Genomic DNA, 15,301 nt, shown 5'->3' with positions numbered 1-15,301 from the left:
AAGCGCTATGTAGGCAATTGTGGAACTGGCGCAAGTATCAAAATGTGCGAGGTATTAAATAAGGTGTTACAAAAGAAAAGTGGCGTGTAAATGTTACAAAAGAGTGCCAAACACATATGCGCAATGGTTGCATGGTAGGATGTTGGTGGTACATTAAGTCATTTACCCAGAAGCATAGGATATGGCGTAGGGTGCTTCTATTTATTTTAAAATGTCTGCTAACGCTATCCCCAAGGGTGCATAACTATTACAATACATGCTTTTGCGCTGGACAGTCACCCCTTTTTTTTTTTAAATGATCGCCTAGCGTGTCACAGATAGAGGTTTTTAAAAAAAATGTGTGTTGTTGCACCCACCCTTGTAAATGTATACCTGAATTGTTTTAAGTTGTGATACTGGTGTTTAAGAAAGGCGCTTTTAAAACCGCTGCTTTTTTTTTGTTTTGTTTTAATACAGATGCAAGACTCTGCAAAAGTAGCCGTTACCAATGTACCCCCGGCGCTGGACACCCCTATAATAACTAACAATGCCGTAGACTTGACAACACCGCAGCCAGGTATATATATTTTAAGTTGTGTAGTTCTACGTAGTTTTGTACAACAAGCTCTCAGATGTTCTCTTTTTTCTAATGTGAGTCTCATGTATGTATACTTTTACAGCTTATGATCCCGACCTACAGCAAGTTTTTGAAGATCTTATGGTGTTCCTCGAGGCTCAAGGAGCTCTGAACAGTGTGCAAAACACTTCAGTTCCTACATGTAATTAAAAAGGCCCCTGTTGTTTTAAACTGTCTAAGACGCTGGGAAGTTGGCGGGGTAGGCCACAGTCCTGACCCTGATGGTGTATAGTGGGACTCCTCAGAAAGATGACTAAGGCAGGGTATTATTTTTTCTTTACAGACACCCCCACGTTATGCCCGAACGGCGTCGAGGTACAAGAGGCTGCGCGATGTTCAAAAGAAAGCCCTTTGAAGAGGAAAGCTTTACCTTCTAAAGTGGGACCACCGTCAAAGAAAGGAGTTGCAAAAAGACCTCTATCAGGTGTGTTTGTTACAAAGGGTGTGAAAGGTACTAACGGTGTTACAGACTCTCAAGCAGAAGGATACAACGACTTGTAGCAACGCCTATATAAAAAAGGTGGCTGTGTAGAACTTAGGATTGTGCTGATTGTATGTGTTCTTTTTATGCTTTCTCTAATATATATATTTTTCTGTTTATATTTAGAAGCGGCTCAGTAACATGCTACTGAAGAGAGGTCGGCAAAGCCCTTAAGGGACATAACAACGACTGTCCAGAACAGCAGAAGCGCTACAAACGGCGTGAGTAGGCGTGTACGCCATGAGAAACTCTCAACGTCCTACACACCAAACATGATGAACAATCCTCTACAACAATCTATTCTGCACAGGGGTGGGGTCAGCAACGGCGGTGTTTTTACAAGCACAGATAACACAGGGCAGGGTCTGTGTAAAACAGCTACAGAGGGTCTGAACCCTCTCAGGGTATCAAAAGGGAAAGGTGTCTCAATCACTGCCTCCCTTAAGAAGAAACATAGGGACTCAGAGAACCTTCCCAACCTTTTAAAACGTGTGAAGTCCTCCAAGGTAATCATAGAACCCCAAACAGAACCCTTAAACCTAAAGAAGATGGCGCCGGTGCTCCCAGAGGTCCAGGCAAAGCCCTTAAGCCCTGAGAAGAAGCAGAAACCTAGAACCCCTGAGCCCCAAGCTAAACCCTGAGACTTATCTGTAAAAAGGGATGCTAAGCCCTTAAATGAGGCCTATACACCCATGAGCCCCAAGGAGGTGGTAGTTGTACCTGTGGGTGTAGAAGAGATGGCGTCGCCACAGCCCCCTAAAACATCGCGCCTCTCAAGAAAACATCTGAAGCTGAAACCGGGGGTCCCTAAGCTACAGATAGCAGCGTCCCTCAGCAACCATAATGCAACGCTGGATCCACCCAGCATCCTGAAACCCCAGACAGTACCAAATAAAATAACTGTACATGTAGAGGTGCACGCCCCTGAGCAGCCCCCAAAGCCGGTTGTAAGTGTTCAGGCACAGCCTAGGGTCTCAACGGGTAATAATACGCAACCCCTAGAAGGGCCTTCTATCGTGAACAGCCCCGCTCTTGAGGTGATGAGGGGGATGGTAGACAACATAGGGAGAACCCCTGAAGCGGTGTACCAGGGGTCTTTGAGCACAGAGGGTTTACAGAACCCAGCTAACCGGTCACCACACCCTGATACAGGCATTTCAGCTAGGACCCATGATTACAACGACAGCTCCTCACAATCCTCATACCCATTGTCCCCTAGTACCCCTCCGGGGGCATACGACCCCACCAGCCCAGCGGCCAGCCCCATGTACAGCCCCGTGGACAGTCCCGTGTCCACCCCCATTGCCACCCCCGTGTACAGTCCCGCGTCTAGCCCAGCTGCCAACCCCGTATACAGTCCCGTGTCCAGCCCCGCTGCCAGCCCCGTGTACAGTCCCGTGTCCAGCCCCGCTGCCAGCCCCGTGTACAGAACCGTGTCCAGCCCAGCTGCCAGCCCCGTGTACAGCCCCGCGTCCAGCCCCGCGGCCGTCGTAAGCCCCAAACCGCCCTCAGCAACAAGTGTGGATGACAATACCACGGGGGCCCAGGGGGTACAGCCGCTTTTTCCATACAAAGTTTGCAATGTTCCGCTCCTGTCCGCACCAGGGCGTTCGCAGGGGGTCCCTATTTCTAGAACACTATCGGAACAGGCTTTACAGAATGGTGCTAAGGCTGTTAGCAGTATAGATGGTCCTAAGACGTTGCAGCCATTTATAAGACCTCGCAAGGTGGTCACCCCTAAGCAGGAACCAGATGGGTATCTAAACACACTCGAGGTAGTGGGGTATAATGTAAAAGAGATACAGATGGCTGTTCGAAAATTAAAACGTCAGGCGAACCGCGTAAACATGAGAATGGATCTGGGGGTTACCAATTACCACAACAGGAGGGAGGCCCAACATATGGTCATGGAAAGGGTGGCGTTGTGTAAAAAAGTGATCATCCAGGAGTGTCAGGCGGCTGTGGCCGACATACACGGTATACAGGCGTGACTATGGCAGCACCAGCCCCTAAAGACCCCAACAGCCACTGGTGTTCATAAGAGGCCCTCAAAATATACCCGTAAGGTCCAGAGTTTAGTGACAAAGTCTGTACGCTTTTTAAGACTGCTCAAGCAGAGCCCATCTGCTGCCCCAGAACGCCGCAGACAAGACAACACTCTTTCCTTAGAACCCTTCAAACAAGACACATCTGTTTCCCTAGACCCCTTCAAACAAGGTCCCGTAGCTTCAAGACCAACGCCTGAAACATATAAACCAGCCCTTCACCACCGACAATACATAGGTGCAGGGTCAAACATACCGAGGGTCGGGCATTTGAAGGGGGTAGGGGGGCGGGCTTTAAAACTCCAAACACAGCAACATTCAGAAGGACCTAGGGGTGGAACTGTAGCGGCGGCCTCCATGAACAAGGCGTACAATGACACCAACCAACCTCTTCAGATAGGCTGGGGCATGGTATCTCGAAAAGCCTGGGTCCGTAAAAGAAAAAAAAAGTGGCTTAATAGTACAAAGCAACGCCGGCTTTTAATAAATAAGTTGAAGAAGGCGAGAATATGCGCTACCCGCAGGTTTACAAGGACTCCGGAGACAGGTCCCACCATGACCTCCCAAAGTGACACAGCAGAGAACACCTCCGCAACTCACACTCCTCCTGATGAGGGCCCAGAGCCCTTGTTTTTAGAGAGTGTTAGAAGTTACACTCGCAATGTAGAGAGGTTTAGGGCCGTAGAACACTATGAGGAGTTTAGATTTGTTAACCTCCACCAAATAACATCATCCGATCATGGTGTTCTAGCTATACATCAGGCTGTGCAGGAGCTCATAGAAAGGTTGTTACACAATGTGGGGCCTAATGACTTTTTCCAACTCCGCTTCCAGGGGCAGGGTTTTGACACTCCGTTGTTCACCAGGCGGAAGACCCGAGATGTTTTTGACGCTGTGCAATTTTTAGAAAACCTCTCAAGGCTTTTACAGAGTAAGGCTGAACTAGTCGCCTATGGCACTTTTAGAGTCATAGCCCTCATTGTACGGGGGCGTGAGGGGGGTGTTTCCAGACCTTTAAAGAGCATACTCTACAGTCAAATAATTGGCAAGAAACAGCGGTGGCTGCTTAACTTTAACAACGCCCATACCAACACATGTCTGGCGGCCAGCATCGTGGGGCTGCTGATGGATCGCAAGACCCCTGACTCTGTCATCATGTCTAGGGCTGCTGAAGCCCATGAGGTTCTTGAAATACCTCCTGACCGAATGGTCGGCTTTGGCGATATAGGTCTTTTTGAGAACTATTTCGCCGTGACGGTGAAAGTTCTTTATCACAACGGTTCCTGGAAGTACTTTACAACCGGGGGACCTGTGAGAAACAAGACCGTATATGTCCTCCACGCCGAAAATCATTTTTACGGCATCTTGAACCTTAAAGGTTTTCTGGGGGCCAGGTAAATGTGCGCCCACTGTGACCATATATACAGCAATAAAACATACCACCAGTGTGAAATGCATTGTAAGATGTGTCAGAGGGACGGGTGTATAGAAGACGATACCCTGAAGGTGAGGTGCGACACGTGTAGGATGTTTTGTCGCTCGCAAAACTGCTTGAGCATACACGAGAAATCTTTTAACTGCGTCCCTAAAAAGGACTGCAGCGAGTGTGGGCGGTATGTGGCAACCGCTCACAAGTGCAAAGGTATGATATGTCCCCGTTGTCATGTGTCTTACAAGGCCGACACCAACCACCAGTGTTATATGGTTAAAGGTCTACCTCAGACCAAGACCGAAGACTATATAGTGTTTGATATAGAGTGCACACAAGAGACGGGGGTACACCAACCTAACTATATTTACGCACACCATCTAATTTCCGACGACAGCTGGGAGTTTGAGGGACGAGCGTGCGTTGGTGATTTCCTAAACACTTTCATTCAAACCAAATTCCAAGGCTATACCATGCTAGCCCACAACTCGAAAGGCTATGACTCCTTCTTTATTCTGCGAAACATGATTCGTGAAAAGATACAGGTGGAACTCATAACCCAGGGGTCTAATCTGATGCTGATGACGTTATGCCCTTTTAAAATACGGTTCGTGGACACCCTGAATTTCCTACCCATGAAATTGAGCAAGCTACCAAAGGCCTTTGGGTTCCCGGGGTGTAAAGGTTATTTTCCACACTTTTTTAACACCTGGGCTAACCAGAATTATGTGGGGCCCATGCCTCCTCCTGACAGCTACGGGGTTGAATACATGATGCCTGACGAGAAAGGGAGCTTTCTACAATGGTACTATGAAAACCGTGAAAAGGAGTTTCACTTTCAAACAGAGTTGAAAGCTTATTGTCAGGCAGATGTAATGATCCTGCGGCAAGCTTGTAACCTCTTCAGAGATGCTGTGGTGTCTATGACTAAAGAAGTCATGGTCTTGAAATCCAAAACCCATGAAATGCTGCAAGCGGTCGAATACATAGACCCATTTCAAAACGTCACTCTGGCATCCATGTGTATGTCCATCTACAAACACATGTTTTTAATGCCCGAAACTATAGCTCTAGTACCGCCAGACCTCTATAACGGTAAACAGAAACGTTATTCCACCCCCTCTATCCAATGGCTCATGCACGTCTCTGAGAAGGAAGACATACAAATTCAGCATGCCTTACAGGGTGGTGAATACCGCCTGGGCCCCTATTACCTGGATGGGTTCTCTGTAATCAAGGGTGTGCCGACGGCCTTTGAATTCAACGGTTGTTTTTACCACGGCTGCCCCAAGTGTTACAAACCCCACGAGTATAACAAAATGCTGGGGGCCAAATTTGAACACTTATACAGACGAACTCTGACAAAGGCTCAGTATGTTGAAAACCAGGGCTTTGCTATGAGAGTTCTTTGGGAGCACGAGTGGTTAGACATGTTAAAAACCAACACAGACCTCTGCTCTTTTCTTAAGACTCGTGATTTACCCACACCTCTGGAACCCCGCGACGCCTTATTTGGGGGGCGTACAAATGCCATACAACTGTACAAGGCCGTTGGTGAGGGTGAGAAAATACACTACTATGATTTCACCAGTCTGTACCCTTTTGTGAACAAGATGAAATTGTACCCGCTGGGTCATCCCACCATCATCTATAGAGATTTTAAGCCCCTATCCGAATACTTTGGGCTTATCAAATGTGAAATCTATCCTCCTAAGCAGCTTTACTTCCCGGTGTTACCATGCAGAGTCGATGGCAAGCTGTTGTTCCCCCTCTGTCGAACATGTGCGGTGCTTAAAGAAGTTGACGGCTGCAGACACACCGATGAACAAAGGATGCTCACAGGGACCTGGTGTAGCATCGAGGTACAAGCTGCCTTAGAGAAAGGGTACAGGCCAGGTAGAGTACACGAAGTGTGGCATTTTAAGAGCACTACAACACAACTCTTTGCCCCCTACATTAATTTGTTTCTCAGAGACAAAGAGGAGGCCTTAGGGTATCCTGAATGGTGTACTAGTCAGGATGCAAAACAGAAATACATCGACGACTACTACACTCACGAGGGTATCTGTTTACGCTCCCATCTGATAGAGGTCAATCCTGCACGCCGCCAGTTAGCCAAACTCTGTCTCAACTCCTTATGGGGAAAATTTGCACAGCGACAAACCTTTCAAATACTACCTTAATATCAGATCCTGATGAACTGTTCAAGTACCTGTTTGCCCCATGCTACGAGGTGTCCCGCTGCGACTTTATCGATGACGATACCGCGGCTTTGTGTTGGAAATACACCCAAGAGTACCCCACATCGAGTAACAACATAAACATTTTCATAGCCTGCTTCACGACAGCCCACGCTCGTCTAGAGCTTTACGGGGTTATGGATAAGCTCCAGAATCGCTGCTTGTATCACGATACAGATTCTGTGATTTTTCTGAGCAAGCCGGGGGATGAAGACCCTCCTCTGGGAGATTATCTGGGTAATCTAACCAGTGAGCTAGATAAGGATGAGTTTATAAAAGAATTCACCCCCTCCGGACCTAAAACATACAGTTACAGGACCAACAAGAACAAGGTGTGTATGAAGGTCAAAGGGATAACATTAAATGTCAGCAACACCCTAAAAATCAATTTTGATAGTTTGAAGAATCTGGTGCATGAATACGTTACAGCAGACGATTCTGAGAATGCTAAAACCATAGTCGTGAACCAGCCCTGCATAGTCAGATCCAAAAAGAAGTGGGAAATTACAACCCAGCCTCTACATAAAACATTGCGAGTTGTTTTTGATGAAAGGGTCCTGACCAATGACTATAAAACACTGCCTTATGGTTATTAGACTCACTAGAGAGACAGCCGCCACAGCATGGACACTAGGTTACAGCATCCGTTCTACTGCGTGCTAGCAGGACCCTCAAACTGCGGCAAAAGCTACTTTATAAAAAAGCTCTTAGAAAATGCCGGCTCTGCTTTATCACAAACCCCTAACAACATTGTGTGGCTTTATTCATGCTGGCATCCTCTTTATACAGACTTGGGCCGTCGGTTCCCACATATCAAATTTATAGAGGGTATACCGGATAACCTCAACGATGATGAGCTACTACCCCCAACCCTTGTAAATATGATAATTGTTGATGATCTGATGCGTGAAGGTGGTGATCATCCAGAGTTAGAGAGAGCTTTTACCCAATATTCCCATCATCGTAATCTAAGCATCTGCTACATTGTGCAGAACTTGTTTTACAAAGGCAAGAACAGTAGGTCTATAGCTCTCAACGCTTCATACCTTGTTTTATTTAAAAACCCTCGTGACAAACAACAAATATCCGTCATAGCTAAACAGATGTACCCCGGAAACACACACTTCTTCATGGAGGCCTTTAACGACGCTACAGCAAAACCCCACGGGTACCTGTTGGTAGACTTAAAAAATGAAACTCTAAAAGACTATAGACTAAGGGCTGATATTTTTCCCCCAGAGCTACCTGTAGTTTACACCCCAAAGCCCAAGACCAGGACCTATAAAAAGCAACACTGATGTATTTTAGAACCATTTACAGCCCCACCCTTATAACGCACAGTGGTGACCATGTCTGCACACCTACGCCGCAATTTAGCCCTCCTGAAAATGCTTGTTAAAGCCAGTCCCCAACATCGAAAGGCCATCCTGGGCACCGCTTCTGACGATTTAGTGGCTGCCATTTCAGAAATAGCCCTAAACACCCTAAAAGGCAACGTCCCTATATCAAAGCGGCAGTTACAGGTTCTGAAGAAGAAGAAGGGGCTTATCAAGAAGCTCAGTAATAAAAGGGGCTCACTCATAACAAAGAAGAAACTGGTGAAACAGTCTGGAGGTTTTATAGGTAACTTGCTGGGGATAGCTATACCTGTAATTACAAGCCTCCTCGGGGTCAGTGATGGATCACGCCACAAAAATGTATCTGGTTCCTAGGCAGAAAATGGAGCAGCTGGGGTCCACCAATGACAACGCCTGGGATATCCGTAGAAATGAGACTCTACGCCTGGATACTGAAATTAAAGACATTTTGAGCAGGACTGATCTAAACCCCTACGACAAGGCTAACCTTTACAACAGCACTCTCAAAAAATTCTTAAATTACTACACCCAGTGGAATACCGAGAAGAACAAGTTGACTCTATATACCCCAGACTCTGAACAACCAGCTGCTCAGGCCCCCGATCCGCAGCCCCTACAACCACCTCCCGATGGTGCGACAGCCTCAAATACCTTTGTTGGAGACCTCCTAAAAAATATAGGTCAAAGGCACAGAGGGGCTGGGCATATGTTGATGAGTAAACTAGCCGCTTCTAAAGACCTAGCTTCTTGGAATGAACGCGGCGAGTTTCTCTACAAGGGCCAACCTGTTGCAGGGTCGCATATGTACGATCTAGTCAAAGGTCTGACACACCCCAAAATCCTAACGCCTCAAAATGCCCCGAGAGGCTGGGAGCAGTTTCTGAGGGCCGCTGCTGAACTCAATATACCCTCCACGCTTGTTGGTAATAATGAACACCGTCGCCTGCTAGACAATTTGAAGAGTCCCCTACTGCCATCGCCTACAGGTTCTGAAGGCCACAGACTATCTCCTACTTGGTCTACCCCTACACAGCCGACGACATCTCGAAAAAAAAAGACAGCGCCTATATCACCCTTCGCATGGATTTTTAATTAATTGTGTGTGATTTTTTATTCCTAGGTTTCAGCAATAAAGTTTTGTCAACTAAATATTTGTAATAAACACCTTGTTATAACTTTACAAACCGTCTCAGTCGTCTTTCAAAAAAACATTTTATGGTGCATGCATATTGAAATAACGAGTCTGAATGCAGGTTTTTAAAAAATATAATGTCTTTTATTTTAAACGTTCAACATTAAACATACAACTGCTATAAACTCTTACAGTTTTGACAAGGTACATATTCTGTTTTCACAGGTCTGACCGACCCCCTTGTGTTTTCTTTTACATATTTTGCAACTATACGGTCATTGTTAACAAGATCCCCCGGATATAGCTTTAAGAAATTTCTAAACGAAAGACCCTGTGACATTTTACTAATAAAATAAATACAATGTTCCCCACATGTGATGGCCATGGAATCCTGCACCCTTAGTTTGTTATACTCCACCACAGCTGCAGCTTTTTTCACAAACTTGAATATAGGTGTTGTATAGAGTTTGTGCTCAGGGAACTCTGCTGTACTGTCAAACACTGTAACCTTGTCAACATCTATAAACATGGCCGCCCAATGTGTCCCAGCCTGGTCATGCGGGTCTGTGTTAAAGACTAGGGTGCATGGTCTTTCTGCCCCTATGTCTCCTGGTAGCCCATCGCTGGGGAAAACACCCAAAAAGTATTTCCTAGCGTATTTATGTCTGCTTAAGAAGTCACGTATCTGCACCGTATCCATTTCACAAATGTTTTTTAAAGATAGTCAAACAAAATCTGCCTTGCGTGGTTGATCTGAATGATGCTGTCGAATACAGAGAATACGACCATGTTCACATTAGTCGCCAGTGGAGCTGCGAATCGTATTTCAGTTTTTAGATTTCCATTTCTGACCAGGTTGTAGTGATCACCATCTTCCATGTCCGGTGTCAGGTCGAATGCGAACAGCGTGTATCCACGGCCATAGCCTTCTCTTGACACCGCTACACCGCAGTCCCTTTGATGCTTGCCTGTTATCGAAACCAGTCCCTGATATTCCCTGATGTAATGCCCTGTTGCAAAACTGGGGGTGTAGGGTTTTGCAGGAATCACATTGCCCTCATGGACCAGCGCCGCGTAGTTGATGTTGTAGTGTTTAAAATTGAAGGGGTTTGAGGCATAGGTGCCACTAAAAGCTGTATTGTCCACAAACCCTATGATGATGAGCTTTGGTAGCTGTCCCAGAAATAAATTCTGCTGTTGTGTTAAGCGAGTACCTGCTGGGATGCTGAATACCTTCAGAGCTACTCTTTCCAGAGCGTACTTGCCGTTGGATATTTGCAAAGCTTCGGCGTGCGCTAGCCTGACACTCGGGGACACTTTCACTCTCTTTACAAACAGGCTCGCAGACAGTATGTTCAGCTTGTACTGTTCAGCATCCCCGTTGATGAGGCAGAATGAGTCCTTGTTGCGATTGAGCTCGATCTTAAGATCAATTCCGTTGATGAGCAGTTTATCTTGGAAGAAGAGATCCGAATGTATGCGCCCCAGGAGGTCAAAGGTGCGGCTGGCTGCAGCCTGCCCCGCTCTTTTTATAAAGCCCTTATTATCACCATACAGAGCTGTGATTTCAAACTGTTCGTGTGTATCCCTGTGAAAGAGACCTGCTGAAAGTTGTGTGTCAAGGGCGTCGCTACTGTAATTTAGAATGCTTTCTATGTAGGCTCTGTAGGCGTACATGTTATCGTTCTGGGTGATGAGGCGGTCGCCCAGGGTGATGTCCACTTGATTAAACATGGTAGCTAGAGGGTAAGCGATCGGTGCCACTTTAGCGTCGTCTTCAATGTCGGACCCATCCGCTTTTACGATTTTACACATAAGATGCAGCAGAGTGTTGTTGAGATCCAAATACATATCCGTGGCCCCTGACACATAAAACTCTATAGGTGCCAGCGGTGTCAATGCTGCTAAAGGTGACACCTCCATGAAGAAGCTGTTTTCGATGCTTGTCTGCGTAGGTTTTAGACTAAACAAGTCTAACTCTGATTTGGCGCATTCTCCAGATCCACAATGTACGAAGGCCATGGCTGTGTTTACAAGGCTTTAAAAAATATTTACTTTAGAGCCGGTTCGCTTCTTCGTAGCTCTCTTCCGTCTTGGAGCTCTTCTTTTCTGAGGGCGTTTTGTAGCGGTCCTCCTTTTTTTATAGTGGGCTGGGGGCCCCCGGCGTCTGGAAACACACCTTTTCCTTTTGACACTAGCGCGTGGCTTATACATCAAACCAGCTCCTTCTTGAGGCTGCTTGTTCATGCGCTCTGCAACCGCCGATGTAACAGACCCCACCACCTCCTGGGCAATGTTTGTGGCAGCCGCCTTAACATGAGGTTTTGCAATTTCATAGCCTCTTCTCAGGAAAGGCATAGCTCTTCTAAACAGACTCCTAAAGAATCCTCCTAATCCAGCCCCGTACATAACGGGTGAACCTTGAAAGTACGGGGGTCCTCCATAACCGGCTTGACTTCTGTAATAGTCTCTGTACATAGACGGGTCTCCGTAGGTTTTCATAACCACCATGATGGCTGCTTAATACCCTCTGTCGTGTCTAGGCCTTAAATGAAGCTTGACAATAACTTTCCCGTATTTAAAGGCCACCGGCTCAGACTGATCATCGTAGATCATAATTGAAATAGTGTCAAAATGGTTTTTAGAAACTGCGACGTAGTCAGGTTTGTTAAATTGTATGTTGACCATGGTATTATTATCACCCTGTACATGCACCCACCTTAACAACGGCGAGTAACTATCACCTATCCTCTGAGACTCTACAATATCGCTGTACACGTAGAGCGTGTAGAACCCCCCATTAATATCGGGGCACGTGTGATCTTGTTCCACAGGGCTTTTCACATGTTGTACTGTCCCTAAAATCCTTTTTAATTTACCTGAGCAGTTAAACAGGGTGTTTCGATTTATGGATTCAAGAAACACCTTCCTTCTCACATTATCTAGCACCCGATGAATATTCGGATGTGGTTCTATACCGGCTATGGATTTGTTGATGGCTTCGATAATGCTTGTAACGTGTGGGTAGTAGCCGGGCGGGAAGGATGTGTGTATGCCCATGGGGTCCTGCTCCCTCTTGATGTGAAACTTGGTTTCGGCCGCTGTAAATGTATTCCACGTTCTAGGGTATTGTATTTCTGTTAGGGCAACCTCTCAGTCACCCTTCAGGTCCACAGCCTTAGCCAATTTGACGGTGTAATTAGAAATCTGATTGTTGGGGAACATGTCCTTAGAAGCGTTGGATGGTAAGGTTATATAAAAGGGTGTAGTCTCCATCGTAGAAGCGGCTTTTAGCTTACACACCCTTCAGGGAGCTGGCCAACACCCAACTGTTAAATTTCTCAGGCCATCCGCGCCATTTGACATATGCCTGGCTCTTAGCACCTGTACCTTTCCTTTTCAGAACCTTTTCAACCCTATACACGCGGTTTGGATCATTGGGCACCTTTTGTAACTCTTCCTTGTAAAAGGATCCCGACACCGTTTCCCCATCGTAGTCCTTTAACCTGTAAATATACAGCCCTTCCTTAAGCTCCACACTTTCCACTATAAATATTTCATCACTAAAGGTCTGTTGGTAACCCTTCGTGAAAACTCCTTTCAGTTTTGAAATCCTTACGTGATCACCATTTTTAAAAACCGACTTCTTCACCTTTGTCCCGAAGTTAGACCCATACACATTTCTCCAAACAGTTAACGAATTACTAGGTGTTACCTCTTCAGGTGCCATTTTGATGGTCCTATGATAACTAGCATTATATACAGCTAAAAAAGCCTGTAGAACATCCACGTATCTGTATGTATTGTTGGCCGTAAAATACCGCCACATCTTAGACTTTAAAGTTCTGTTAAACCTTTCTACAACCGCTGCTTTTACCTCCGTGTGTGTTACAAAATGTTGAACATTGTGCTGCTTTAATAATTTCTGAAATGCCTTGTTTAAGAATTCTTTTCCTGCATCTGTTTGTAGTTTTTGAGGAATACGCCCCTTATCGAAGATGGCTTTAAAAGCGGCCGTGACGCTAGCTCCACTTTTATCACGCAGCGCCTCTGCGTAAGCGTACTTGGACAACACATCTATGACTGTTAATATATAACAGGCGCCGTCGTTATGTTTTGCTATATCTTGAAGGCTGATTATGTCCGCTTGCCACTGATAATCTATACATGCATTAACGATTGTAGGACGCCTCTTAAAACGTCTTCTGGCTGGTTTATGTAGTGAATACGCATCCTCTCCTGATAACCATGTCTTCACAGCTTCTCTGCTTACCGACTCCTTTTCAGCCACAGCCCTTCTATATAGAGCTGCACCGCTTCCAAAGTGCCAACCCCTCTTGTATCATAATAAAGTTTTCTTAACAGGCCCTCCGACATGTTAGCAGTCATTACAGTACAGGAAATGAAAGACGCTTGTTTTGTGTAAGAACATTTTATTAAAAATAATGAGTATTACCAAATCACAGACATGGGGTTTTCATATCTTTTCACAGTATGCGTAGTAAGTACGGTTTAACACATATATGGTTTTAGGGTGTAACATTCTACTATTTTAAATACAAGCTACCACGTAACAATGCATCAGGTCTTATCTATTATAAAACAACTTTTGTGGTGCCAGGGCCACTACTTTTCTGCTTTTTAGATACACATTACACATGCGCCTTTCTATAAGTCTTTCTATCATTTTTCTGTCACAGCACGCACAGGCGTTTGGCATGTTTCTTAGTTTTGCGCAGGGGTCATTGGAATAGCGTATCTCCTTTACTGTCGCCGTCAAGATCTTCAACATGTTAGGGTGGACAAAATTATTTTCATCGCTCAGCCCGTGCACCACCCTTAGCAGCTTATACATTTTGTACGGATCAAGCAAACTACATATGTGCCGTATCATTCGGTCTCTGTATGATTCGGCTAGACACTCGTGCGCCTCCTGTTGAGGGTCCCTAATACGATGGCCAAAACACATGTTGTAATAGTCCCGTTTGACACATGCGCGTACAACTATAGCTGCGAAACCTTCAACACCAGCTATAGTGTCTCTGGGGAACCACGCCGTTGCTTTTACAAACTCATCGTTCTTAGAACCATCTTCACATTCCATGGGCAGAGGTGAACTCGGCTTTGTGGAACTTCCAGTCTGGTTTGCACAGCATATACAGGACAGATTCAAGCTGCGACCTTTTGCAGTCTGCCCCTGGGCCTCAGTTCTTTTCGGTGTTTCATCCTAGGTTCAAAAGACAAATATTGACACCCCGTTAGCGGTAGAAAGACAACAAACTTTCATGTAAAGGGTCTACGCCTAACATTTTTTACTTACCCACACACTTTCACCACCCTCTGCAGCGGCTCTGAAATCTTGAGAGTCGGTAATATCCATCGGTGATCCCTCATCTTCAACGCTTGTATCAGGCTGTTGCACAACTACCTTCGTAGGACTCTTAGCCTTCTGAACAGCCATGGTTTCATAGATGTGCGTATTAGGAGGGGGCATAGTTTGATTTTCTTTGTGCATTATGAAGTAAGTGCATCCCACTGGTGTTGCTCTCTAGAGGGTTACAAACAAACAAAAAAAGAAATATTAGTGTTCGATAGTTGTAGAAATAAAATACATCCTTATGTAAATGGTTGCTCATAACATTTTGACTCACCACCACATTTTCACCACCCTCGGCGGCGGCTCTTGAGAGTTGTTAATATCCTGCGATGCCCCATCAGCCGCGGTTCTGACATTTTGAGAGGCGGGAATAACATCCGATGCTCCCTCACCTTCCACGCTTGTATCAGGCTTTTGAACAGGGACATTCTCAGGAAAAAGACTCTCGTGAAAACCCACGTCTTCATAGACGGGTGTATTAGGCGGAACTATGGTGTCTTCCGCATCCTCCGTCTCCAAGAGCATGCTTTGCTCAAGCGTCAAGTCGCCACTCGAACCCTCGCTAGAGCCGCTGCTGCGGTCGCTCTTAATCGGGGACAGTGGGCACCGCCAATCCTTGAAAC

The 15,301-nt window shown here is 45.9% G+C and overlaps 1 pseudogene; it reads left to right on the top strand.

Moving 5' to 3' along the window:
• Positions 1–3,499: 3,499 nt before the first annotated feature.
• LOC144765169 (uncharacterized) lies at positions 3,500–14,592 on the top strand (annotated as a pseudogene).
• The last annotated feature ends 709 nt before the right edge of the window (positions 14,593–15,301 follow it).

Source organism: Lissotriton helveticus, chromosome 1_1 (genome assembly GCF_964261635.1).
Source record: "Lissotriton helveticus chromosome 1_1, aLisHel1.1, whole genome shotgun sequence".
NCBI lineage: Eukaryota > Metazoa > Chordata > Amphibia > Caudata > Salamandridae > Lissotriton > Lissotriton helveticus.
The sequence above is the reverse complement of the archived record's forward strand: the minus strand, read 5'-3'. Positions and strand labels throughout refer to the sequence as shown.